The following is a 25173-nucleotide window of genomic DNA, read 5'->3' on the forward strand; positions in this document are numbered from 1 at the left end:
GTAAATCAACTATACTTCAATGCAATTAAAAAAAAAAAAAAGATCTTCCCTGTCCTGAACTCTAAGGCTTGGGTGAGGGCTATCAACTTCACCTTTTGGGCAGAAGTCCGTGGGGATACCCTTCATGCATCTGTGATTTGGGTCTGGGAGGTTACTGTATATCCTGCCAGCCTTCTCCCCTCTCATAAAACTGCTCCCATCTGTGAGCCATTCCTCTTCGGTGTTTGGGACAGGCTCACTTCCTAGGTCAGGCGACTGGAATAGATTGTGTCTGTGGTTTCCATATAGTCATGCTCCAGGGGTCCCGTTTCTGTGGGTGGCAGGCTTAGTGTGTAACGGATTTTTACAGTAACCACTGGGTTGTCTAAAAGCATTCCTTGAACTTGAATCAACTTTTGGGGGATAGCCATTCTGTTCCTTTGGAACTTACTAAAGGCTGAACCTGGTGTGGAGTCCATACAGTGATTGGCTGACCAAACATTAACTTTTCAGCAGGGTTGTAGTAGCTGCTACTGTCCATAGGCAAGGAGGCCATCCTTTAGCAGTTTGAACTAATTTTTCAGAGAAATTAGCAACCACCTGAGCAAGGGCTCCCAGTTTTTGAGCTAATACCCCAAGGGCGATTCCCCTTCTTTCATGAATGTAAAGGTCAAAGGGTTCAGCTAAGTCTGGGAGGGCCAGGGCAGGGACCTGCAGTAATTGCTTTTTCAATTCTTGAAAGGCCCCTTCACATTCTGAGCTCCAATCAAAAGGGTCATCATTCTTTCCTTTCAACTTTTCATACAGAGATCCAGCTATTAGACCATACTTAAGGATCCAGATGGGGAAAAACCTGGCCATCCCCAGGAAGCCCCTAAGCTGCCTTCTATAGGAGAGGCAAGGCTGCAAATGCCTTTTTTCCTTTCCTGGGGTGGGCTTCTCTGACCTTCGGTGAGAATGAAGCCTAGGTAGGTCACCTTAGTTTGTGATATTTGAACCTTTTTCTTGTATCCTTTCTTATATCCTTTCTCCGCCAGGTGGTTCAGGGTGGTTACAGTATTTTTGTCAGAGGCCTCCATAGTAGGGCTGGTGATCAGAATGTTCTGTATACTGGAGGAGGGTTCCCTCCTCCAGATGTAGATCTTTTGGGTCGTTAACTAAATTTTCCCCAAAGATGGTGAGGGAATTTTTGAATCCGTGGGGCAGGACTATCCAGCAGTATCCTTTTTGTTGTGTGTTTGGGTCCTGCCACTCAGAAGCAAAAATTTCTTGTGACTCTGGGGCTAATGGAATACAGAAGAAGTCATTCTTTTAAATCTAATACAGAATATCAGGTCCTGGAGGACAGTGAAGTGGCCAGCAGGGTGTAGGAATTAGGGACTGCTGGATGTATATCCTTGGGGCTTTGCTGACTGCTCTGAGGTCCTGTACCATCCGGTATTCCCCGCTGGGTTTCTTTACAGGGAGAATGGAGGTATTACAGGCTGATTGGCCTGGTCTGTTAAGGCCCTGGTCAATTGCAGAAGCAGTGCCCAATAAGGCCTCCCGACAAAGGGGGTGCTCTTTTCTATTGGACATACATGTCCAGGTTTTTGATGGACTATCACGCGACTAGCTCCTGCAAGCTCATCCCACCCGTCTGGGCCCAGACATCAGGATTTACTCTGGGGAGATGGAATTGCTCTGTCTGGGGAGGTTTGCCCTCAGCCATTAACATTATCATCCTGTGCCCTTTGTCTAAGGGGACACCAATCTCCGATTTGTACATAAAGGAAGGAATGGCGTTCTAATGGCTCTATGAATGCCTGTTCCTAGGCCTTCCCTGATACCCCCTTAATTTTACAACTCTTGTGACTGAGTTTTGCCCAGTCTGGTGTTCAGAACCCAGTAAGTGGCACTAGTTTCGACTAACAATTCGACAGGCTTTCTCCCATTTCCAGGGTCAGCCGAGGCTCCTTGCGGGTCAATTGGAGCCCCCTGACCCTGTCGTTCTTCATCTATTTGGATCATCTGTGTTCCAGGCTAGTGGCTGGGATCTGCCATTTCCCTCCCTCTTTGAGGGTGGCTAGGGCGTCCTCCCTTCGAGCGTCCCTCTTGTTTACAGATGGCACACTGATTGGGTCCTAGTCCTTGGCTTGCTCTCCCTCGTGGGGGGCAGGGGTCACTCACCGGAGTCGAGCGTCTCCGTGGGCGGTTAGTCATTGAAGGGCAACAGCCAGTAGGTGGGCTTGCGTCGGACCTTTTTATCCTCTGACTTTTCCTCTTCTGCATCCAGGTTATTAAATACCCAGTAGGCAATCTCAACCAGGCAAGAGGTAGGGGTATCTGGGTCTACTTCCAGTTTGGTGATACTCAAAAGACTTCCGATTCTGCAGGGTGCACCCTACTGGGCTGTCCTTCATATGGTGGAGGTTTGTTCCCCATACGTTAGATGTTCTGTCTTGGATTTTTTTCCAGCTACTGAGGGGGCGGTTGGAGTAATTTGTTGGCACACAAATGCCACAAGATTTGACTGAAATAAGACTTTCAGTTCGGGAAATTTGAAACCAGTACCAAATGGTCAATGGATTCCTCAAAAGACCAAAGTAGAAGGCGTCTAAATGGCGTGGACTCTGATATAAGTGGGGTCCCCCTTGACTCTGTAGCAGCCTGGGTTTGAGATAGTCAGCCCCTCCTCAGTCAGAATGTCCCACAGGAAGTGAGATGGGGCCACCTGTGGCCAGAGCAGCTCAGCTGCGTGAGTTCCCGACCAACTTGGTCCCTTGGGGGTTGGCACCGCTGTCTGAGGCAGGGTCTTCTCTTTCCTCCTTTGGTTGAAAAGGAGGAGTTTTTGGACCTCCCGCCCGGTGAGAGCTGAAAGTACGCGGGAGTCCGTGGCGTCTGCACCCATTCGCTGGGGCAGCTGGTATTCCGTGCTGATCCCGGGAGGGGAGCCTGTGGAAATTCAGTCGATAAAGAATCACCCGAATACGGGTTGCTGGGAGAAGTTGCTCCGAAATCGGCTGAAGGCTGCGGCCGTCCTACCTGGGCAGGGTGTCCTCAGAGACCTGAGGTGATCATCCTCACGTCAACCTCCCAGAGCCTCCGCCGTCCTCCTGCTGGAGCCGGGGCGAGCCCGGAGCCTAGCGGATGGGTGCAGGCGAAGAGGCCATAGTCCGACTTGACAGCGTCGCCAGACCCGACAAGGGCCCTCCTGCCCGGGGTCGTTTGAGCCAATGGAATGGAGCCGAGTTCAGAAGCAAAGGAAAATTTTATTCTTTGATCAAAGAATAGAGAGGTGCGAGCTGCCGCTTGAGAGCACACGCTCTCCAGCGGCAGGGCTGCTTTACAGGGATCTAGTCAGCCAGCGGGGGAGGGGCCGGGGCACAGCCGTGCTGCTCGGGGGCGGAGTCTCTGCACACGGCCCGCCGCAGCCACCATCTTGGATTGAGGTGTCGTGCGCAGCGCCTCAGCACCCGGCCCGCCGAGCTGAGGCGTCAACGCAGCCATTCCTCACAAGGAACACTGGTACGAAGTGCGAGGTGTGAGGACTCTGCCTGTGGCACCCTGTGAGCAAGTGAAACTAGACGAAGCACAAAGGGGGAAAACAAAAGGTAAGACTTTATTACCCAGCCTCTATTTTTATTTTCCAGGAATTGTTTATGGGCTCTGCCGGTAACACTTAGTCAAGCCTCTTACACTCTGAGCCTCAGCTTCCTCAGGGTGATGAGAACTGCACCAAAGATTAGAACCACTGTACCTGTTTTTTAAAACAACCTTTTAATGAAGCATAACATACATCCAGAGAAGTGTACAAATCATAAGCGTACAATTTAGTGAATTGTCACCAAGTATCCACACTCATTTAGCTGGTAACAAGATGAAGAAATTACCCCAGAGGCCTGCCCCCACTATCTTCTGGAAAAGATAGCACTATCAGACTTCTAACATGGTAGATTATTGTGTCTGTTTTTTTTTTTTTTTGCGGTACGCGGGCCTCTCACTGTTGTGGCCTCTCCCGTTGCGGAGCACAGGCTCCGGACGCGCAGGCTCAGCGGCCATGGCTCACGGGCCCAGCCGCTCCGCGGCACGTGGGATCCTCCCGGACCGGAGCATGAACCCGCGTCCCCTGCACCGGCAGGCGGACTCTCAACCACTGCGCCACCAGGGAAGCCCTCTACTACTTTTTATAGTCATGGGTTGTATCTGCCATCTGATTCTGAATCCCTCAGTGTACGTTTTAGGGTTAATTTACTTTTATTTAAGCCTAAAATTTAATTGGTGTTGCTTCATAATACCATATATTTGCATATTTATAATACCATATATTACATAATACACAATTCAGTATCATTCTGGTTACCCCTAATTGGATGAATTCCTCCAGAGACACTTTTTTTTTTTATATTTGGTATTTTTGATGCTTTTGTTTATTTTTAAATTGAAGTATAGTTGATTTACAATGTTGTTCCAGACTTTGCTCTACAGCAAAATGACTCAGTTATACACATGCATACATTCTTTTTTTTATTCTTTTCCATTATGGTTTATCACAGAATATCGAATACAGTTCCCTGTGCTATACAGTAGGACCTTGTTGTTTATCCATTCTAAATGTAATAGTTTGCATCTACCAACCCCAAACTCCTAGTCCATCCCTCTCCTTCCCCTGCACCTTGGCAACCACAAGTCTGTTCTCTCTGAGACCCCCATTCTTATTTATTTATTTATTTGGCTGCACCCGGTCTTAGTTGTGACATTCAGGATCTTTGTTGCCGCATTAGTTGTGACATGCAGGATCTTTGTTGCCGCATGTGGGATCTTCATTGCGACATACGGGATCTTTAGTTGTGGCATGCGGGGGATCTAGTTCCCTGACAAGGGATCGAACCTGGGCCCCCTGCATTGGGAGCGTGGAGTCAACCACCGGACCACCAGGGAAGTGCCATACCCACTCTTCTTAATGCAGCTTCCCAAACCTGCCATGGTGCCTGCAGCTCTATAGTTAACAGTTGTCCTTTCGGTTCAAGCAGTATTTGAAGGTCTCTGTTAAAACACATACGCGTTGGCTGTGAGTGTCATGCTTTGTGTCATCAGTATACTTTGCTGCTGTAACTCAGACATAAGACAGATCTATTTGGTTGGGATGGAAAAGGGAGAATGTCTGGTTGGAAGCTGCAGTGGGGTGGGCGTAGAACAGTTTTCCCCAAGTAACAAAACAGACTAGGCTGCATTTCATATAACAAAAAGTCCTATTCAAAACCAGTTTCCATTCTTAAATCATGATCATCCCCTAACAGAGGAAAGGGTTAAGAGCTTTTGTGCTGTGGAGGGGTGGGGGTGAGAGGAAAAGCCAGGAGGACCTTAATTCCTCATAATTCTTAGTAGTTAAGAGCCCAGACTCTGGAGTTCCAGTGTTCGTTCTTCCATATGGTCAGTGCGACCTTGGGCAGGCTATTTAATTCTTTGTGCCTCAGTTTCTTCACCTATAAAATGGAGATGATCATAGTATCCTCATAGGATTGTTGTGAGGATTAAATGTTATTTTATGGAAAGTGCTTAAAATAATGCATTAAATAATAACAACAGTCATTATGGTTATTACAACTTCTCCTGTTGCTCCTTCACTTGTCCCATCAAATAGTAGCTTCTTTGTAATTCTTACATCTCTTTATGCTCCAAGATTATACTTTTCACATAAAGAGATTCCACCTAAATAAAGCTACCCACCCCCCTCCCCAAACAGGGGCAGGGGAAAGGGATAGCCCCAACTGGGCTTTAAATATATAATTTGATTTACTTGATTACATACTGTTGCGACTCAGGGTGGGCAGCCCTAAAATATGCCACAATGGCATTTTGATTTTTTTGGATCAAAATTACTTAAAAAGCAGCCAGTGCAAGAGGGGCACTCAGACCCTCCTCCCTGTCTCTCTGAAAGCAGGAAATCTCCTATGTGAAACGTGCACTCCCTACATTTGGAAGTAGAAAGACACCCTCATTGCTAGAGATAGGGAATTTGTTTACAGAGGTCAAGAAGCTTATGTGAACAAACCTTGTTACTTCTTTAATTTAATATCCCAAGCCCAGACTGTTCAGATTCTTCACTAATTGAGCACCCCAAACCTATTTCTTTCTCCTGTCAGTTCCTCACAAATTTATTGTTTCTTTGTCTAAAAAGTATAAAAGGTACCTGCTTTTGCCACTTCTTAGGTACCATTTCTGATACCTCCGTGCATCTGAATTAAAATGTATTGCTTTTTCTCCTGTTAACTGTCTTGTGTCAATTTTATCATTAGTCCCACCACAAGAACTTAAGAGGGGTAGAGGCAGAAATTTCCCACTCCTTGACAATACTAAAGTAAATTGGAGGTCAGTTCTGTTTTATCTTCGGGTCTGATAGGCTAGTAATATGCCTTCTACCAGAACAGTGAAATGCAATTTTACTATAACAAAATAGGGAAACCCTTGGAGCTCCTTCCAGTAGGATTTTTGTTGGTTTCGGCCTTTCTTTACCTGTGTGTGTTTTATTCAAGAGGCAGTTAGTAGTTGTGTCCCTTGGGCAAGTTACTTAACCCCTCTGAATCTAAGTTTCTGTATTTGCAAAGTGGCAGTAGCAATATTTACCTTAAAGGGTTCTTATTGAGAATAAGTGGAATGACTTATGCAAAGCATTTAACCTAATTCCAGGCATATAGGAGGTACCCCCAAATGTCAGTTTCCCTAGTAAATTCTTAACAAATGGATGACATTTTCCTTTATGCATAGATGATGACAGTGTTACTTGTAATAATTAGTCTTTTCAGCTCCTGGGATTTAGGTTGTCTGTTTGGTAACTTTGTGTTACTTTCAAGTCTGTAACTGCACAAACTACTCAGTTACGGAGTATTTGTCGAGCTTAACCTATGAGCAAAGGCTTGCTTCAACAAGGTATTTTTTTTACTGGTGATGTTGAACATATAAAAGTGTGGATGTCTTTAAAATACATCTGTGGATGTGTGTAAACATATATTCTAGATTTGAGGGCAGCTCTCATATTTACACATTCTACTCCATTGTCTAACCCTGAGGTGTCCTTATTTTTAGTTCAAAAAACTGTTTTATCATATGTGAATTGCTGCCTCATCAAATGACACCTTTATGCTTCCCTCTAGTAATAATTAGCTCAATCTGTGCTGCGTACCGCTTGAACTCTAGTAGATTGGGTCAAAAATAAGAGGCTATTGAGATAACAACCCAGACCGTGGAAATAACTCCTGGGGAAATATCAGGTAAAATATATACACATACCCGTACACACACATACTAAAGAGTTATGTAACTGCTTAGACGAAAGAGCATTTGGGGTATTCCAGCCCATCTGGAATTTACTTGATGGCTCTGGATAAATCTAACCATAGTCCTGGGTTTTAGTTCCCTACCTGTAATTCAGGGATAAGGATAGATTTGTTGGGAGATTAAATTGGTAAAATAAGTGGAGTACTTTATGAACCAGAGGGGAAAAGTTTTAAAGCTCAGAGCCAGTTTAAAAAAATTACGGTAAGAATGCATTGGACAATTTGGACTTAGGTCTTACCCTAGGAATTATCAAATAAACAATAGATTTGATAAAACTGGAAATACTTTGTTACTTTAGACAGTGAGCAGCTAATCACACACTGTCTTGCTCTGCTTCCCAAGTGCCAATGGTGTAAGCAATATTAACACTGGGTCCAGTTCATGGACTTTTGCTGGTGCCATTGTGCAGTCTCTGAGAGGGAAAAGGAGAAAGCCCTTAAGTTAATAAGGCTAGTAAGGCAAGGACATCATCTGGCAAATAAAACAATTTAGTCAACTGCTTCCGCAAACAAGGCGGAGTGGGGTATGGTTCTGTGATTTTGTCCCCTGTCTACCTGTCCACTTTGGTTCTCTGCCTAAATGGAAAACCTTTCCTGTGTCCTACACCTGCACCCCTGGATGCTTGCAAACCTGCGCTATAACACAGCAGCCAGTTTTGTGTGCTCCTGAAATGAGCCTGTATTAGTTTACTATTGCTGCATAACAAATTGCCCCAAGCTTACTGGCTTAAAACAACGCATGTTTATTATCTCACAGTTTCTGTGGGCTAGGAGTCTATGCACAGCTTAACTGGTCTCCTGCTCAGGACCTCACAGGGCTGTAATAAAGGTGCTGTCCAGGCTCCATTTTCATCTGGAGGCCCTGAGTATTCTAAGCTCACTGGTTGTTGGCAGAATTCAGTTTCCTGTGGCTGTAGAGCTGGGGACTCCCAGAGGAGTCCTAGTGATGGTTTGAGGTGGTGGGGGAAGGTTATGGGTCTTCACTTTTCTAGGCTCACTCCTGCTTCTCCTTACATTTCTACAAATTCTCATGTAAAAGTATTTGACTCTCTATGAATATAGACAATTCCATTGTTCATTTCAGAGTTTGAAAAGCTGGAGGAATCCTTTCAGAGTCCTTTTGTATTTGAAAGCAGCAGTTTACTACCAAGTGGTGCCCCAGTAACACAGAGCATTAATATCCTCTGTCCGACAGGCCACTTTATTCCTAGAAGGAGGTTACATTCCAGGAAAATCTGGTGTATCTTCAGAAGTGGCTCAAAGTTCTTTAAAGAAATAGCTGAAGCATATTTTGTGGCCTCTTTCAATCCCCCTTTAAGGCTCTAGAGTCAGTCGACCTCAGTTTCAGCCCTGACCCTCCTCCTTACTTGCTTTCTATCCTTGGGAAAGTTCCCTTATTTCTCTGGCTCTGTTCCCTGTCTGTTAAATGGCAGTCATAATACCAACCTCACTAGATTATTTAATTAGATGGGATAATATACACAAATGATTTAGTTAACACCCAATAAGTGGTGGCCATATTTATTGGTTCATTTAGAAAGGGGTTTCCATTTTATTTTATTAAAAAAATTTTAATTGAAGTATGGTTGATTTACAGTGTTGTGTTAGTTTCAGGTAACGGAACCAAAGTGATTCAGTGATATATATGTATATATATGTGTGTGTATATATATATATACACACACATATATATATGTATATACATATATATATAGGCTATCAGGAGTTGGGAGCTGATAAAGTTTTCTATGTTACTTACGGTGTAATATCAGAAGGACTTTTGTTTGTGAGATTAGTTAGATCTTTTTTTTTGTCTTTTTTATTGAAGTATAGTTGATGTGCAATATTATATGTTACAGGTATACAGTATAGTGATTCACAATTTTTACAGGTTATATGCCATTTATAGTTATTATAAAATACTGGCTATATTCCCCTTGTTGTACAATATATCCTTGTAGTTTATTTTGTACCTAAAGTTTGTACCTCTTAATTCCCTACCCCTATAGTGCCCCTCCTCCCTTCCTTCTCCCCACTGGTAACTACTAGTTTGTTCTCTATATCTTGAGAGTCTGCTTTTTGTTGTTGTTGTTATATTCACTAGTTTGTTGTATTCACTAGTTTTTTAGATTCCACGTATATGTGATATCATACAGTACTTGTCTTTGTCTGACTTATTTCACTTAGCATAATGCCCTCCAAGTCCATCCATGTTGCTGAAAATGGCAAACTTTTGTTCTTTTTATGGCTGAATACTATTCCATTGTATATATATACCACATATTCTTTATCCATTCATCTGTTGATGGACACTTATGTTGTTTCCACATCTTGGCAATTGTAAATAATGCTGCTGTGAACATTGGGGTGTATGTATCTTTGTGAAACAGTGTTTTTGGTTGTTTTTTGGATATATACTCACGAGTGGAATTGCTGGGTCCTATGATAGGCGTATTTTTAGTTTTTTGAGAAACCTCCATATTGTTTTCCACAGTGTCTGTACCAATTTACATTCCTACCAACAATGTACAAGGATTCCCTTTTCTTCATATCCTTACCAACATTTGTTATATGTGACCTTTTTGATGATAGCCATTCTGTCAGGTGTGAGGTGATATCTCACTGTGGTTTTGATTTGCATTTCCCTGATGATTGGTGGTGTTGGGCATCTTTTCATATAACTGTTGGCCATCTGCATATCTTTGGAAAAATGTCTATTTAGGTCTTTCGCCCATTTTTAAATTGGATTGTTTGTTTTTTTGATGTTGAGTTGTATGAGCTGTTTATATATGTTGGATATTAACCCCTTATTGGTCATATCATTTGCAAATATTTTCTCCTGTTTGGTGGGTTGTCTTTTCACTTTGTCAATGGTTTCCTTGCTGTGCTTTTAAGTTTAGTTAAAATATATTATAAAAAATATTGCTATGATTTATGTCAAGGAGTGTTCTGCCTATGTCTTCCTCTAGGAGTTTTATGGTATGCGGTCTTACATTTAGCTCTTCAATCCATTTTGAGTTTATTTTGGTATATGTTGTTACAGAATGTTCTAATTTCATTCTTTTACATGTAGCTGTCCAGTTTTTCCAGCACCAGTTATTGAAGAGATTGTCTTTTCTTCATTTTGTATTCTTGCTGCCTTTGTCATAGATTAATTGACCATAAGTGTGTGGGTTTAGTTCCCTATTCTCTTCCATTGATCTATGTGTCTGTTTTTGTGCCAGTACCATACTGTTTTGATGACAGTAGCTTTATAGTATAGTCTGAAACCAGGAAGTGTGATTCCTCCAGGTCTGTTCTTCTTCCTCAGGATTGTTTTGGCTATTCAGGGTCTTTTGTATTTCCATACAAATTTTAAAATTATTTGTTCTAGTTCTGTGAAAATTTGGTATTTTGATAGGGATTGCTTTGAATCTGTAGATTGCCTTGGGTAGTATGGTCACTTTAACAATAATAATTCTTCCAATCTAAGAACATGTTATAACTTTCCATCTGTTTGTGTCATCAACCAGTGCTACCCAATAGAACATTTTAGCATGATGGAAATGTTCACATTCTGTGCTGTCCAATATGGTAACTACTAGCCACAAGTGTCTATTGATCATTTGACATATGGCAAGTGTGACTGAGGAACTGAATTTTTAACTTTTTGAATTTAATTAATTTTAAATAGCTGTATGTGTTGGCTGGTGGCTATTGTATTGGACAGTACAACTCTAGATTGTCAACTTTGTGATTAAATGATCTGTTGATAAAAAGGATAAAGGATCATGATAAAGGTGATGGTACCAATTAAGGTCTTTCTTCAAAATATTTCTTATATTTCCCTAAATCCTGCCTCTCACCATGGGGCTTAAATTCCTCCTCTCTCCATGGTCCAGCCCTTCATTCAGCAGCCTCTACACTCAAAGCAAGAATATTGTCCTCAAGTCTTTTCATGACTTGAATATCAATAATAGAATATCAATAATTAATAGAGGGACAGGAGGTTTCTTACGGCATATCATGCTTCGGTATTGCAGGTCAGGAAGGGGCATTTGGAACGTTAAATCATAGACTGTTGGGTAAAACAAATTTCTTGTTATAGAGAAATCTGCAGAATAGCATTTGTTATAATAGTAGGTGTGTTCCATGGAATCATATGTTATTATAAATGTTGTATTCTAGCTTCCTTGGGAAGCAGGCTCTGAGATGGATTTGTGTGCAAGTGGTTAATTGGGGAGTGGTCTTAGGAACAGCTCTTACAAGGAATTATGCAACGCAGGACTGGACAAAGGGGGAGGTGAACTGGGATGCAGCAGCAGCAGAGGCCTCAGTTGATCCCATGGTGTGCTCTGAAGCTGAGAGGGCTTTTAAAGTTGTCCCGAGTTGAGGCAGAAGGACCAGCCCCCAGTTTGGCTGAGGGCAGTGCTTGTAGAGGGACAAGCTTTGAGCTCTCAGTAGACGTTACTCCCAGCAGCCCTGGAAATGAGCCCCTCGGCTATATCACAGCATCCACTGCAATCAATTTAATTTTCATTTGGAGAGGAAACCTGCCTGCTTTCCTTAGGCTTTATTTAGGTCTTTTGCAGGAGGCAGCACGACATCATGGTTTAAAAGCAGGGCTTTGGGATTGGTTCAAGTCCTGTTCTCGGTGATCTTGGGCAAGTTACTTAGTCTCTTTAGGTTTCAATTTCTTTGACTAGAAATTGAGGATGCTGCTGCCTATTAGTAAGAACTGCTATGGGAGTGGAAAAACATGATGTGTGGAAGGCACTTGGCACAAGACCTGATGCTTGGTAAGCACTCCATAGTGGCCACTGTTTTAGGATTCTAGGAATTTTATAAGACACAACTTTTGGGCATAAGCATTTCCCACTAGGAGCACAGTAGAGTCCAGTGATGGATTTTGGCAACAGAGGATGAAAAAGAGCTGTGCTTCAACGCTCAATGCTGAAGCATTTATGAACCCACCCCTTTACTTCTCCTAGCTGTTGCCTTTGCTCTGGCAGAAGGGCCCAGAATTGGGATAAGCTAAGTTTGAAAATCCAACCATAGAAACAAGGCCACTGCTGTTCCTGCATCCAGAGGGGAGAGAAGCCACTTGGAGAGCTCTTGATCCTTTTCTCAGGAGGAAATACACCCAAGAAATGATAAGAATCTTGCTCATTTATGTTTAGGTTAATGATGTAATCCTTAGAGATTTCCTGAAATGCGTCCTGCAGATACACACCCCCTCAGTTCTAATCACATTTCTGTAACCTTGATGGTGTGTGGCATGAATAGAACCTGTTACCACTTTCAAGAACTTCACAGATATTAACTGTAGCAGTTAGTCCCAGAGCCAAGGGACACACCTTCTTAACTTTGTTATCACAGGTTTTCAAGCTGAAGTTCCAGATGTAGGAAGAAATAGCTGCGAAAACCAGTCCACTTCAACTGACCCCCCAGTTGGGGTGTTTCCTGCCCTTGCTTTCGTGATATTTGAAGACATCATCATCTGCTAATCCTAGAAGAGGGGGTATTGTGGTGCAAAGCAGAGCATCCCAGACTTGGATTTTATAAAACAGTAGATTTTAAAAAGAAAACCTAATTTCCTGAGTAAGGATGTAAAAAAGCCCCTATAATCTTTTACCACTATCATTTCATTAAAAGGAAGGAAATTTTAACAAAACAAAATAAGAAAGATAGTCTTGAGAAAAAAGATACCTTTTAAAGCTGAGTACATCTAGCTTCATGGAAACCTACACTCTCTGTATTTTTTTACCTTTTGCCTCCAACAGGTGCAAACCTTGTCATGGGCTGGCCTAGTCCCAGGCATAGGAGTGGACCATCAGTGGAGGTACACACCCTAGTGGTCCTTGTAGCCACTGAACCCCTGAAGGGCAGTGACCAGGGCTGTTTTGTTTATCACTATAATTGGTGCTTAAGACAATACTTGGGGCTTCCCTGGTGGCGCAGTGGTTGGGAGTCCGCCTGCCGATGCAGGGGACACGGGTTCGTGCCCCGGTCCGGGAGGATCCCACGGGCCGTGGAGTGTCTGGGCCCGTGAGCCATGGCCGCTGAGACTGCGCGTCCGGAGCCTGTGCTCCACAGTGGGAGAGGCCGCAACAGTGAGAGGCCCGCGTACTGCAAAAAAAAAAAAAAAAAAAAGACAATACTTGGCACGTACTAGGGACTCAATAAATATTTGTTGAATAAAGTGATGAATATGATTATCTGGTTGTGACCTTGGCCAAGTCACATCATAGCTGGGGCTCAGATCTGTGCAATTAGATCTGTGAAGTCCCATCTGTATGATCTGTACAATTGGAAAGTCACAGTGGATGCTGCCAAGTTCTCTTGTGTTTAACAAACAAAAACCAATGCTAGGACTGCAAAGGAAAAGAAGAGTATTTTCTGTTCTTTTCCTTTTTTTAAAGGATAATTCAACTTTTTGGGCCACAATGACTTTTGCAGAGGTTTGTTGCAATGCTTATCTCCTAAACGAATGTGCTGATTCTCTGTAGGTAAACCCTGTTTCTCAGGGGCCCCAGGTAAAGCAGGGACCCTTGCATACTGAGTTATTAATTTAAAAACTAAGTGTTGGGGGATGGGGAACCTTGCCACAATTTTTATTTAGAGGATTATATATTAACTTTAAACAACTGTTCTGTTTTTTCTTTTTTAACATATTTTTAAAAGATTTATTTTATTACACATTTTGTTATTATTGTTATTGTAAAGTGTCCCATGGTCACTATGTGTAATTGAGTTTAAAGGTCTGTTAAATCTTTGATGAATAATACAACAATCACCCTAGCTTATACATATTTCAAAGCCAGTTAAATCCCAAGAGCTGGAAGCAGGCAGAGGGTTGAATACACATTATGTCTCTCTTTCCACATTCTTACTTAATCCACTTTCTTTAGGGAAAAGCTTCTTTTTGTCATGATCGGCCGGAAGTGAGGAATGAGAGATGTATTTTCATTAAGAATAGAGGCTTTGTATGAAATTTCTTCATCTGTCTGAACATCTGATAGGAGCAGGGCTTTGAAAATGAACTCAGATTGAATTGTATATGCATTTTGATTTTGAATGATGCCGAGTTGTGCAAACATTTCCCTGAGTTATGGCAAATGTTCAACAGAAAAAAGGATTCTTAAGACAACATATTAATATGGATTGCCTGCTTCTTAAAACAATAACCATAGTCTGCATCCTGTGTATTTCTTAGGGAATACAGAGCATTATTTTCAATTAGGAAATTTCATATGAATTTAAAGGATTTTTTTTTCATTAAAATTTCATTGCATTTTTCTCTAGCTCAAACATGGCTAGAACATAATGATACTATTATTTGGCCCTAGAAAAACTAACTAGTTATTATGGTATCTTCAGCCTGTTGTTTCAAGTGGAGGTGATTTTTATTGAGACATGACAAATTGAGAGTATTTTAAAAATGTGATCTTTTACAGTGCTATTTCTTTAAAATTGAGCGAGGCTTCCTGTCCACTAAGAATGCCCAGCCTGTCTGCTCTGTCACCCTACTCCTAAGAGAAGTCTGGCTCTACCCTCTCTTGCTCTCACTTTGGTTGGTGCTAAACTGCTCTTGAACACATTTTTCCAGAGCTGGGATGAGAACCCAACCTCTGTTGATGTCACTGTTGACCCTGATCTGTGGGGGTATTTGCAAATGGGAGGAAGTTACAAAATAGCCACTGGCCTTCCTTTTTTCTCTGCTCAGCTCACCTCCCCACTCACACCCTCCCCTCTGTTCTTAGAGGTTTGTGAGATGCTTCATGAAGGCGTGAAGGCGAGTGTGAAGACTGGGGTGTTTGCTGTAAAATTATTTAGCTGCTCTTAGCCTCAGTTTTGTCATCTCTAAAATGGGAATAAACACACATATTTCATGGGATAAAGATTAGGTGAGATAATATATATATAAAGTACTACCATAGCGCTGGGCATATAGTTCTCTTTCACATGTCTGCTTATTTCTATAAGCTGGTATCCAAATTAGAAACAGAATCATCTGTTGCCATTGCTCTAAGAAATTCCTTTTGTCACACGTTGAAGCTAGCCTTCAGCTGAAGGGTAGCTTGAAGAATATGATTGGCTGGCTGTCTGGGGACTGGCCACTGGACCTGAGGGCCAGTGGGACTGCATGCTAGGATGAAGACAACCCCACAGGAGGAGGATGTTTTAAAAATGTCCATGTCTAGGTCACCGTAATTTTATTTATAAACTGCTCAAGCAATGTGGGTCTTGGAGAAACTTCCTCTTTATGAAAGATTTCCACATTCAACCCACCCTAAAGCAGCAGGAAAGTTCTGCATTATTTTTTCCTTGCTTCTGTGAAGCAGAACACAGTGTTTAGTGGGAATAGACCAAAGAAATAAGAGCAAGAAAACGCTGTCCTTATCAATCTTTAGGCGTGGTTGGGTTTCTGGTGTCCCAATTCTGTCTCCTACCCTGCCGCCACCCACCTACACCTCACCCTCCTTCGCTGAGTATTCTTGTTGAGCCCTGGAGAAAGTCCTTAAAGCACTAATGCAGGTAGGCAAGAGAAATAACTTTTCTTTTTTAAAGAAGAAGAAGGAAAAATACTAGCTTCAGGTCAAATATTATGGCTGTGAAATAGCCAAAGCTCTTTCAAGCTTTGGAATTTCTTTTGGTATTTTATGAAAAAATGATTAAAAGGCAAAATTTTCTTCAAACATGACCACTTAGATATAGTATTTGCATTTGTTTCTGAACCCATGCTGGCCATTACTACATGGAACAAACTATCAGAGTATTGATCCCACATCTCCAAACTTACACCCACTTTGGGGGAAGCTTGGGCTGGAAATGAAGCTCTAGACTTCTTTGCCTGTGCAGGTAGATTTGATGTTTCAAGTCACCAGGAGTTTTACTAGGCTGGGTGGCTTAATGAAGGAATATAGCTACTTGGTCTTTATGGTGTGCTTGGTGTTATCTTCTGAGACAAAGTTGTTTAGACAACAGTGTATTTTTACAGGTAATAAGCAACAATGATAACCACCAGTTTCAATGGCAAATATAACAGCTAATAGAGCTACTTTGTGAGAGATACTGTGCTAAGAGCTGTATAATCTATTTATAATAATTCATTTAATTTTTGATTCATTTAATTTTTCTAGTCACTCTACTTTTATCCCTATTCCACAGATGAGGAATCTTATGCTTGGAGAGATTAAGAAATTGACCCATGATCACACAGCCAATGAGGGCCAAAGATTTGAGTCCCTGCAGCTTGGGGTCAAGCCTGTATTCTCTAACTACTGCTTAGTTTCTAGCTGTTTGATATAAGCTGAGTCTTGAATTAAGTTCCTCTAAATCTGTCTGAATAACTTTCAGACATGCAGCTAAGTTTTACTACATATTCCTGGTAATTTTCCAATGTTCAGTCTCCTTAGACTGAAATGTTATTGATACATGCAGAAGAAAATGGATCAGTGCTGACTGTCATCCCATCAGACATGTGATTTAAAAAGTATTTCATCTTAATCTGTAGTAAGAATTATATTTTTACATTACGATCCAATACATACATACTTATATATGTATTATGAAACACAGTACAATAGCTTTTATTATGTGGAACATATTCTGATACTGTCTCTTCTATCCCGTTCCTTTCCATTCCATTCCATTCCAGTCCTCTGCTCTACTTTACTAAAAATGAGCCTCTTGAGATCAACTTCACTTCACTTCCCACTAATGGGTCAGAGCCCACATTTTTGAAAAACAGTCCCTTGGCTGGATAGCTTTTGCTATTCTTTAGAAATCCTCTGCACAGTGTTATTCATTTCAGCATCCTTCTAGAGGATTTTTCACATTGTGAGGAGTAGCCAGGGTGAAATTGGTGTTAGAGGACCCTGAAGAAGGTGGCATTCTCTCTCTGAAGGAGGTCAAGGCTGTAAATCTGGCTTGCTCTGGAACACTGAGAACTCCAACCTTAGAAGCTGGTCCCAGCAGCCTAATACCTTATATGGACAAATCCAGCCAGTGAATAAAGACTTGAAAGCCTGACCAGCTTCAGGCAAGGGTTCTTCAAGAATATTCAAGGATGCAAGTAATCTTGATTTTTAGTAGTTCCTCAAGCAGAAACACAATTCTCACCCCTCTGAGGCACGTTGAGAACTCAGGTGACTTGTGAATTTTGTGGGGCACGTTATTTGGCTGAGAAATGCTGCCATGTTGACCTGTTGGTTCCCAGTGTCATGGGCTGCTGCCCCTAGCAAACAGGATGAAAGTGGGGAATAAAAGTGAAAGTGGGGGAAAAATACAACAGTTAGGCACAGCCTCTTTGGATATTCTCTGGTACCAGTTGTTTTGTTTATTTTCTTTCTTATTCCCCTTTTTGGGTGTAACTGATGGGAAAGGGCTTAATGCTAATAACAGTTAACATTTATCCAGTGTCAGCTCTAGCCTAGGTACTTGCTCAGTGCCTTGTGTGGATAAATTCATTTAGTCCTTGCAAAAACCTAGTGAGTTAAGTGATTACCTCCCCCACTTTACCAATGTGAACATTGAGATTAGGAAGATCACCTTCCAAAGATGATACAGATAGTAAGTGATGCTTAGGGATGGAATCAAGGCATTCGGAACCCAAAGTCTGTATAGTGAGCCACCACACCACAGTCTGACCATTCACCTTCTCTTCATTGATGTCTGGTGGTCAGTTTCACAGGGAAGGGGCAGAGGTTGGGGTGGGGGGTATCTGTGTTTAGTGGTGGGCTCTCAAGTTGTTCTTTCAGTGTATGTATTGAGCATCTTCCCTGTACTTGTCACTGTGGGTGTCTACTGTCTGCCTAGTGAAACTTTCAGACGCTGGTTCTTCCAGATTTGCAGTGTCTTTGGAATAGTTGAACACTCTGGATGCTTATACTCAAGTGCATGAAACTTAGTACTTTGATGGACTGTCTAGGTGGCTGAGGAAGGTACTGGAGAACAGACATGGCATTCAGGGTAACTAGGTCTCTGGGGACTGTGCCTGGAGGCTGGAAATGGGAAATGATCTAAGTGAGTTGGCAGAGCCCAGCCATAAGAGCAGTGGGTGATAGAGGATGGAACTCTGTCGAGACCATGAAGACAGTGGGTGGCATCTGGGGGGGCTGGAGTAGCCAAAAGCTGAGCCCAGCCTTGGCATGAGATTCTGGGACTAGACTTTGGTTCCAAGGAGACCTCAAAAGGCAGAAGAGCACCAGTGATAAAGGAACAGAGCATTACTCCAGCATCAAACCTCAGCCTATGGATTCCTAAATTCCCTGGCCAAGTATTAGCCTAAATTTAGAGATTAGGACTACGCAGCGGTTAGGTGTGGAAGTGAGAACTTCTGGGATAGTGGGCTGGGTTGTCATGTTAGGAATGGAGACACAAATGGCTTTGCCCAAATAAGCATTTCTGCTGGGTAAAATGCACCAGAAGGCCAAGTTAAATGTTAAAAATAAAAATGATACAAAATAAAAAATCCTATAGTTTCTGTTTTGATTTTTTTTTTTTTTGGTGAAAGGAATAGAAATGTCCTGGCAGGGACGGGAAGATAATTGTGTGCGTGTGTGTGTGTGTTTGTGTGTGTGTGTGTGTGTGTGTGTGTGTGTGTGTGTGTGTGTGTAAGAGGATGTAAGGCACTGGGAAAGCTTTTAGGAAGATTTTCCTTAAATGATAGCCTCCAAACCATTTGAGGGTAAGAATAATAACAATAACTCTGATTCAGTAATCATTAACTCTTTTCAGCATATTCAATGAATGCAGGAGATTCTATTATTTTAAAGGATTTTAAGTTATTTCAACTGATTTGGCTGTATTGTATTTTATTTTGTGGCCTAGGGCAAACGATTATACAATACCTGGTTGTAGCTCTTGAAAAGGAAAAGTAGATGGCTGTAAATTCATGATGGATACTGAGCTCTTTGGTTCCCTGTGAGAATTATATCACCAAGTGTTCTCTCCTCCTGCCTGGGGCAGGGGTTGGTGGGGGGAGTGTGTTGCTCCCTTAGCTTGTTATTCAGAATCTTTGAGGCGGAGATCCTTGATCAAATGTTCCTACTGAGGAGAAGATTCCATAGATAGCACTTTTCACTTGTTCTTTATTTTATTTTATTTTTTTCCAAGGAGATGGCCATACACAGAGAGAACCATACTTTTAATTCACAGAAGAACATTGCCATCTAGATGAAAGATTACATTCTGAAGGCTCGGTAAGTGAGTTTTATTTCCAACTTTGCCTGTGACTCTAAGATGCCTTTTCTACATCTGTAAAATCTCCACCTGTGTCACAGTGGTGTTATGAAAATCTGTTACGAAATGCTTGCAGTATCCTTTGAGCTTCTTTTGGAGAAATATGAAATATTACTATTATGTGAAAATGGTAAAGCTTAGCATTTGACTGTAAATTTTTATAGCAGTAGACCATGATAAATGGAAATAAAATGGACAGACTTGGATGATAATGTATATTGACATAGATTTTCTGGATGGTAAGATAATCTCCCAAAAGGAAATTCCAAAAGTTAAGAACAAAATAAAAGTAAATATATACAACATTTAAACATTCTTAAGTCTTCTGGGCTCTAATTAAAACCCTAGGTCAGCATTTTCCAAACCGTGTTTATACTTTGTTATTTTTATTTATAAAACAATATAAATATCATGAGAAATTAAAAGGTGTTTAATGAGTAATATATTCAGTGGTCAAATAAGTTAAGAAATGCCAGGTTAAACAGCTAGGTTAAATGCTAGATTATACAGCTCTTTTTCTGTGCATTGTGCTTCTCCAAAAGAGGGAGATGGTTTGTAGCATTTCTGAACTGCTTAATGCAGTTTGGAAAAAGTTGTTATAGGCCAGAAACAAATTTAAATAAGCTTATTTTTTAAATGACTGCTCAGTTTTTGGTTGCTTAAGCATCCTTGGTAATTAGCAATACTAAGATAAATTATTTTGCTACTTTTGTATACTTGCTAAGTTAAGAAAATTGAAAAATAAGACATTAATATTCCTTCTGGGATTTTCATTACATTATCTATACTTACGTCTAAGTATACTGAATATATAGTACATGATTCTGTTCTTACCTACATGGATATTCTACATATATACATATACATATGTGAATAAAGTATAATCCTTCAAGTTATATTCTTGGCCTTTTTCCTGCCCACATCTGAATTCAACCTTTTCTTCCCTATGTGTTTCTAAACTGTACAGATTTGGAAAATAGATGATTTTAGAGGAAGAAGCAAAAGTATTATTAATGATTGCCTCAAAAGTCATGCAGGGCTTCCCTGGTGGCACGGTGGTTGAGAGTCTGCCTGCTGATGCAGGGGACACGGGTTCGTGCCCCGGTCCGGGAAGATCCCACATGCCGTGGAGCGGCTGGGCCCATGAGCCATGGCCGCTGAGCCTGCGCATCCGGAGCCTGTGCTCCTTAACGGGAGAGGCCACAACAGTGAGAGGCCCGCGTACTGCAAAAAAAAAAAAAAAAAAAAAAAAGTCATGCACATGACGGGGACTAGCTGTGAGGTGTTAAAAAGAATCACTTTTTTCTCCTTAAAATTAAAAAAAAAATTGTAAAAAGCCATAATGAAGGTGTTTCAAAAAATAGTAATAGATATGTCAAGGAAGGTCAAGGTCCTAAAATATTCTCTTAATAGGTGTCACCTGTATTTGGCAAGGGTTATGAAATTCTGGCTGGAAAAGAATTGTTTTGCTTTGGATGGTTGGAGGCTGGCTGGTTGGAGAAATGGCTACGACATTTAACAGCGACCCCTGGAGTCTAGAGCGTGAAGTGTCACTGGCATAGTTTTATTGTTTTAACTTTTCAGTTAAAGAAAGAAATCATCCTTTGGCTTTCTCTTTGCCAGAGACACAGGGCACAGCGGCTCTGTGGTACAGTCCCCAGTTAGCTGCTGCTGCTTGAGTTCCTGTCATTCCGCCTTTCCATCAAAATGGTTCCATTTGATGATTGCTTGCTTGACTCTCTTGGGCTGTGTAGTGGTTGTTTTAAAGAGGATTGGAAAGTCCTCCTTTTTGAATGAACACTGCTTCTCTAATGAGAAAGTGATCAACATTTAAAATCTCTCTTGGGGAAGGAAATGGGAAGAAAACATCTTTCTCTGGAGTTTTCTGACTTATCCATGAGGAAGCAACAATGATGTAAAGCATGGGAGACACTCAGACATCACTCCGAAAGCCATGTCTGAAGTCCTTATAATGGACATTTTCTATCTGTCAGTTTTGTGCCACTGCTGTCTATTCATTTCAAGGTATGATAAGAGAAATGGTTTGCCTGAGAGCCACTGCTCATCCCACATAGAGCACTTAATGAAAAAAAAATTGTGTTGTATTTGGAACATTTTGGACTCTTTATCCAAAGGAGATAAATAATCATTTCTCTCCAAACATAATATGCATCTATTAAAGCCAAGCATCATATATCCTGAAAGGAATATGAAGGAAAAGGCAATCAAGGCTTTAACTTAAATGACTTTTATTATTGGTTTGGGATTCAGGTCCTTATAATGATTGCCCTTTACTGATAGTACAACAGGAAAGACGTATGGGGTCCTTGCCTGGGTCTGTCACTTATGGTCTGGTAACTTGAGGAAATCAGTGTGGGTAAAATTGAGTAAAAATATCTGTCTAAATCGTATTACAGAATCCCCGTATTGTTAAAAAAATCAATGAGATAAATCACACGTACTTGGAATATGGTAAAGGGCTAAAACACTATGAGGTTTTATTACTGTTATTTTTCCAGTACTTTTTACAGTGTGGAGTACGACTTGTTTTCTGATGTCTTTGGCAACAGCAGTAAATAGAATATTGAAGAAGGACAATTTATACTTTTGGGGATGAGCGTGCAGGCAGTTTGGAGCTGTGGCGCAGAGTGAACTGCCTTTGCTGATGGAGGGAGAATTTGCATTTGGCAATGGAAAGAAGTCCCAGGGACCACAGGAATATTTTAAAGACCCTTCTGATCACTTGCTAGAAGGTGGCACCTTGTCTGAGATGTGCAGATGGCTGGTATTAAGATTCACACCTGAGCAGCCATTGCTGACGGAAAAGAGGTATTTGTTTTAAGATGAGTTTGGCAGGGGATGGTGGCCTTCGGGGCGTCAGAGACTAGCAAGGTGACGGTGGGTTGGGATGTATGCTCTGTGAGAGCTTGTGTCTCCTTTTGCCTCCCATATACAAGACTGCAAGGGATCCCAAACTGGCTATATTTAACAATGGTTCTTTCCATAGTACAAAGCATCTTTGGACTTATAGGTCAATTAAAGGGAAGGAGATTTAAAAAATAGCAACAAGCAACAAGATTTCATTGTCTATACTAAATATCTAGAGCTGCTGCCTAGGTGAGACACAATTATTAGCTGTTCGCTAAGCAGGAATTCAATTCGATGAGAAATAACCACACAGTAGCGGATTCCTTCCTTGCCTGCCATTCATTTTACAGAAGAGTTTTGTGCTACTGGAAGTGAGAAGAACTTGGCACAGCCCCTGGTACATATGAAGGACCCAGTACCTGTTCATCAGCAGTATTGTTACTGTAGGTGTTCATCGTTATCATCAGTGCATGTAACCCCAAGTGGAAAGGTCAGGGTGAGCTGGCTGTAGGGACAACTAGATCCAGCATATCAAACGCCATCTCTCATTTCTGTCTCTTTGCCTGGAAGCCTCATTCTCTCTTATAAGTTGCTTCTCTGCTCAGCTGGGGACATGGCAACAGGCAGCTCTGTCCTCCCATCTTTGGAGCTTGTGACCAGAGAGATAAAGACACTGTTCCCCACAGCACAAACTAAGAAAAATCCTCAGGAAAAGACCCTGCTTGGTCTGGTGCAGCTCATATTTTAGACCAGTTACCAACAAGGTAATTGACAGTACAACATTTCGTAAATTGTAAAAATATACGGCAATGCGTGGTGCTGTAATTATAAATGTAATTATTGTTTCATCATTTTTTCTCTCCCTTCTTTATCTGTCTCACTTCTGTTGATACTTGTTCTTCAAAATTTGGTACAGATGTGGCCTTTCCAAGAGACCTCCTTTGACCCCCTTAGGATAGGTTATATGTCCCTTCTTTGTGTTCCATAGTATTGATACTTTGTGCTAAATTCACCTGTACCACAGTACCCCTGTCCCTGTACTTCCTGTGCTAAATTCACCTTTGGACTCTGAGCTCTTTGAGAGAAGCTATATTTCATGTCTCTGTCCTCTAGCACACAATGGGTGCTTAATAAATATTCGTTGAATAAATTATTATTCTATAGATGAAGAAGCATTGAACTAAATACATACTGAACCCAGAATGTCACTTAGAAGTTATTATTTAAAATGGGGGGAGGGATAAATTGGGAATTTGGGATTAACAGATACACACTACTATATATAAAATAGATAAACAATAAGGACCTACTGTATAGCACAGGGAACTATATTCAATATCTTGTAATAAACTATAATGGAAAAGAATTTGAAAAAGAATGTATATATACATACATACCTACACACACACATAACTGAATCACTTTGTTGTACACCTGAAACATTGTAAATCAACTATACTTCAAAAAAAAAAAGGAAAAAAATCTATGAACAGGGTTTGTTATCCTGTGATTTGTCTCTGCCAATATTATGATTATATGCTTTATGATTAACTGCACTGAAGCAAAATTACTTAAGATAATACAGGAGTTAATTTTTGTTGAGGACTTACTATGTGTCAAACACTGTTCTGAGTGTTTTACATGTATTAAGTCATATAATCTTCACAAGAATGTGTTCTTACTAATAATCTTACTGTTTTACAGATAAGAACACTGGGGCACAGAGAAATTAAGTAACAGGCTTAAGGTCACAGAGCTAATAAATAAATGGTAGGAATGGCTTTCTAATGTATACAGTCTGGCTTGAGAGCCTCTACTCTGAATTATAGGTTACTAGTTTGTAGTGCTTTGCTTAAATGAGTTTTAATCCTCTAATATGTTCATACAGACACACCTTTCTGTTGGTATTGAGGGAACAAATTCTCTCTAACCCTTTTGCTTCTCTCCTCAGTCCTAGTGTAATTGCAAACATTCTCCTGCATGAACACCACAACCAACAGTATCAAAACCCACCTATTGAGCCAGCCCATTAAGTGCAGGGTACAGTGCTAGGTAAGGGGATGCAAAAGGGTTCATGACACATGCTTTTGCCTTAAAAGAGCTAAAAATCCAGTTAGAAATATGGCCCATAGAAATAGAACTATCATTTCAGATAGTTTTGCTACATCCCAAACAAACAAAACAGACAACAGGTGATTTGGGGTAGTTAATGGTATTTTAAAAAGTTGCCAGAAAATCTGGATTTGAAGCCCATGAGATGAAGCACACCCCAGTAGACTGTCAATTCCCAAGTATGGGTCAGTGCCTTAGTCATCTTGGATAAACACCATGCCTGGTGCAGAGTAGACCCCCTGGACTGTGATGTGAAGTGACTTGGATCCTAGCTATGCTAACTTACAACCTGGATGTGGGCAAGTCACTACCCGACCTGTGCCTCAGTTTACTCACCTTACTGTCCTCACTGTGTTACTCATGAAGAGTAAGGAGAGGTACCTGAAACTTGAGAAAGTTGGGAGCAGAAGTCAAAGCACCCAGGACTAGGTGTCTTCCCTGAGGAGGGAGAAACAGCTGTGCTCTGTTCACATGCTCCTGTGAAGTAAGCCTGTAGCCCTTCAGGGAGGAGCACGCTATTTAGTACTGTGCTTTGGAAGGAAATACGATTTAATTGAGTGTGATGTCCCCGGTGACAAACTTCTTTGTGGTTACACTGCCGACTTGCCTGGGCATCGGAGGGCCCTGGAGACGTAAGCTGCTGGGATGAACCCAGATTTCAACTCAGAGCAAG

The 25173-nt window shown here is 41.4% G+C and overlaps 1 protein-coding gene across 14 annotated transcripts in view; it reads left to right on the forward strand.

Moving 5' to 3' along the window:
* Positions 1-2598: 2598 nt before the first annotated feature.
* The window catches only part of LOC307197500 (uncharacterized protein), a 254047-nt gene continuing 231472 nt past the window's right edge, over positions 2599-25173 (forward strand). For all 14 annotated transcript variants that reach the window (XR_013831425.1, XR_013831426.1, XR_013831427.1 and 11 more), the window contains exons 1-2: positions 2599-3572; positions 19395-19480. The gene's annotated coding sequence lies outside the window, so the exon portion shown is untranslated. The remainder of the gene's footprint in view (positions 3573-19394; positions 19481-25173) is intronic.

Source organism: Stenella coeruleoalba (genome assembly GCF_951394435.1).
Source record: "Stenella coeruleoalba genome assembly, chromosome: 14".
Classification (NCBI taxonomy): domain Eukaryota; kingdom Metazoa; phylum Chordata; class Mammalia; order Artiodactyla; family Delphinidae; genus Stenella; species Stenella coeruleoalba.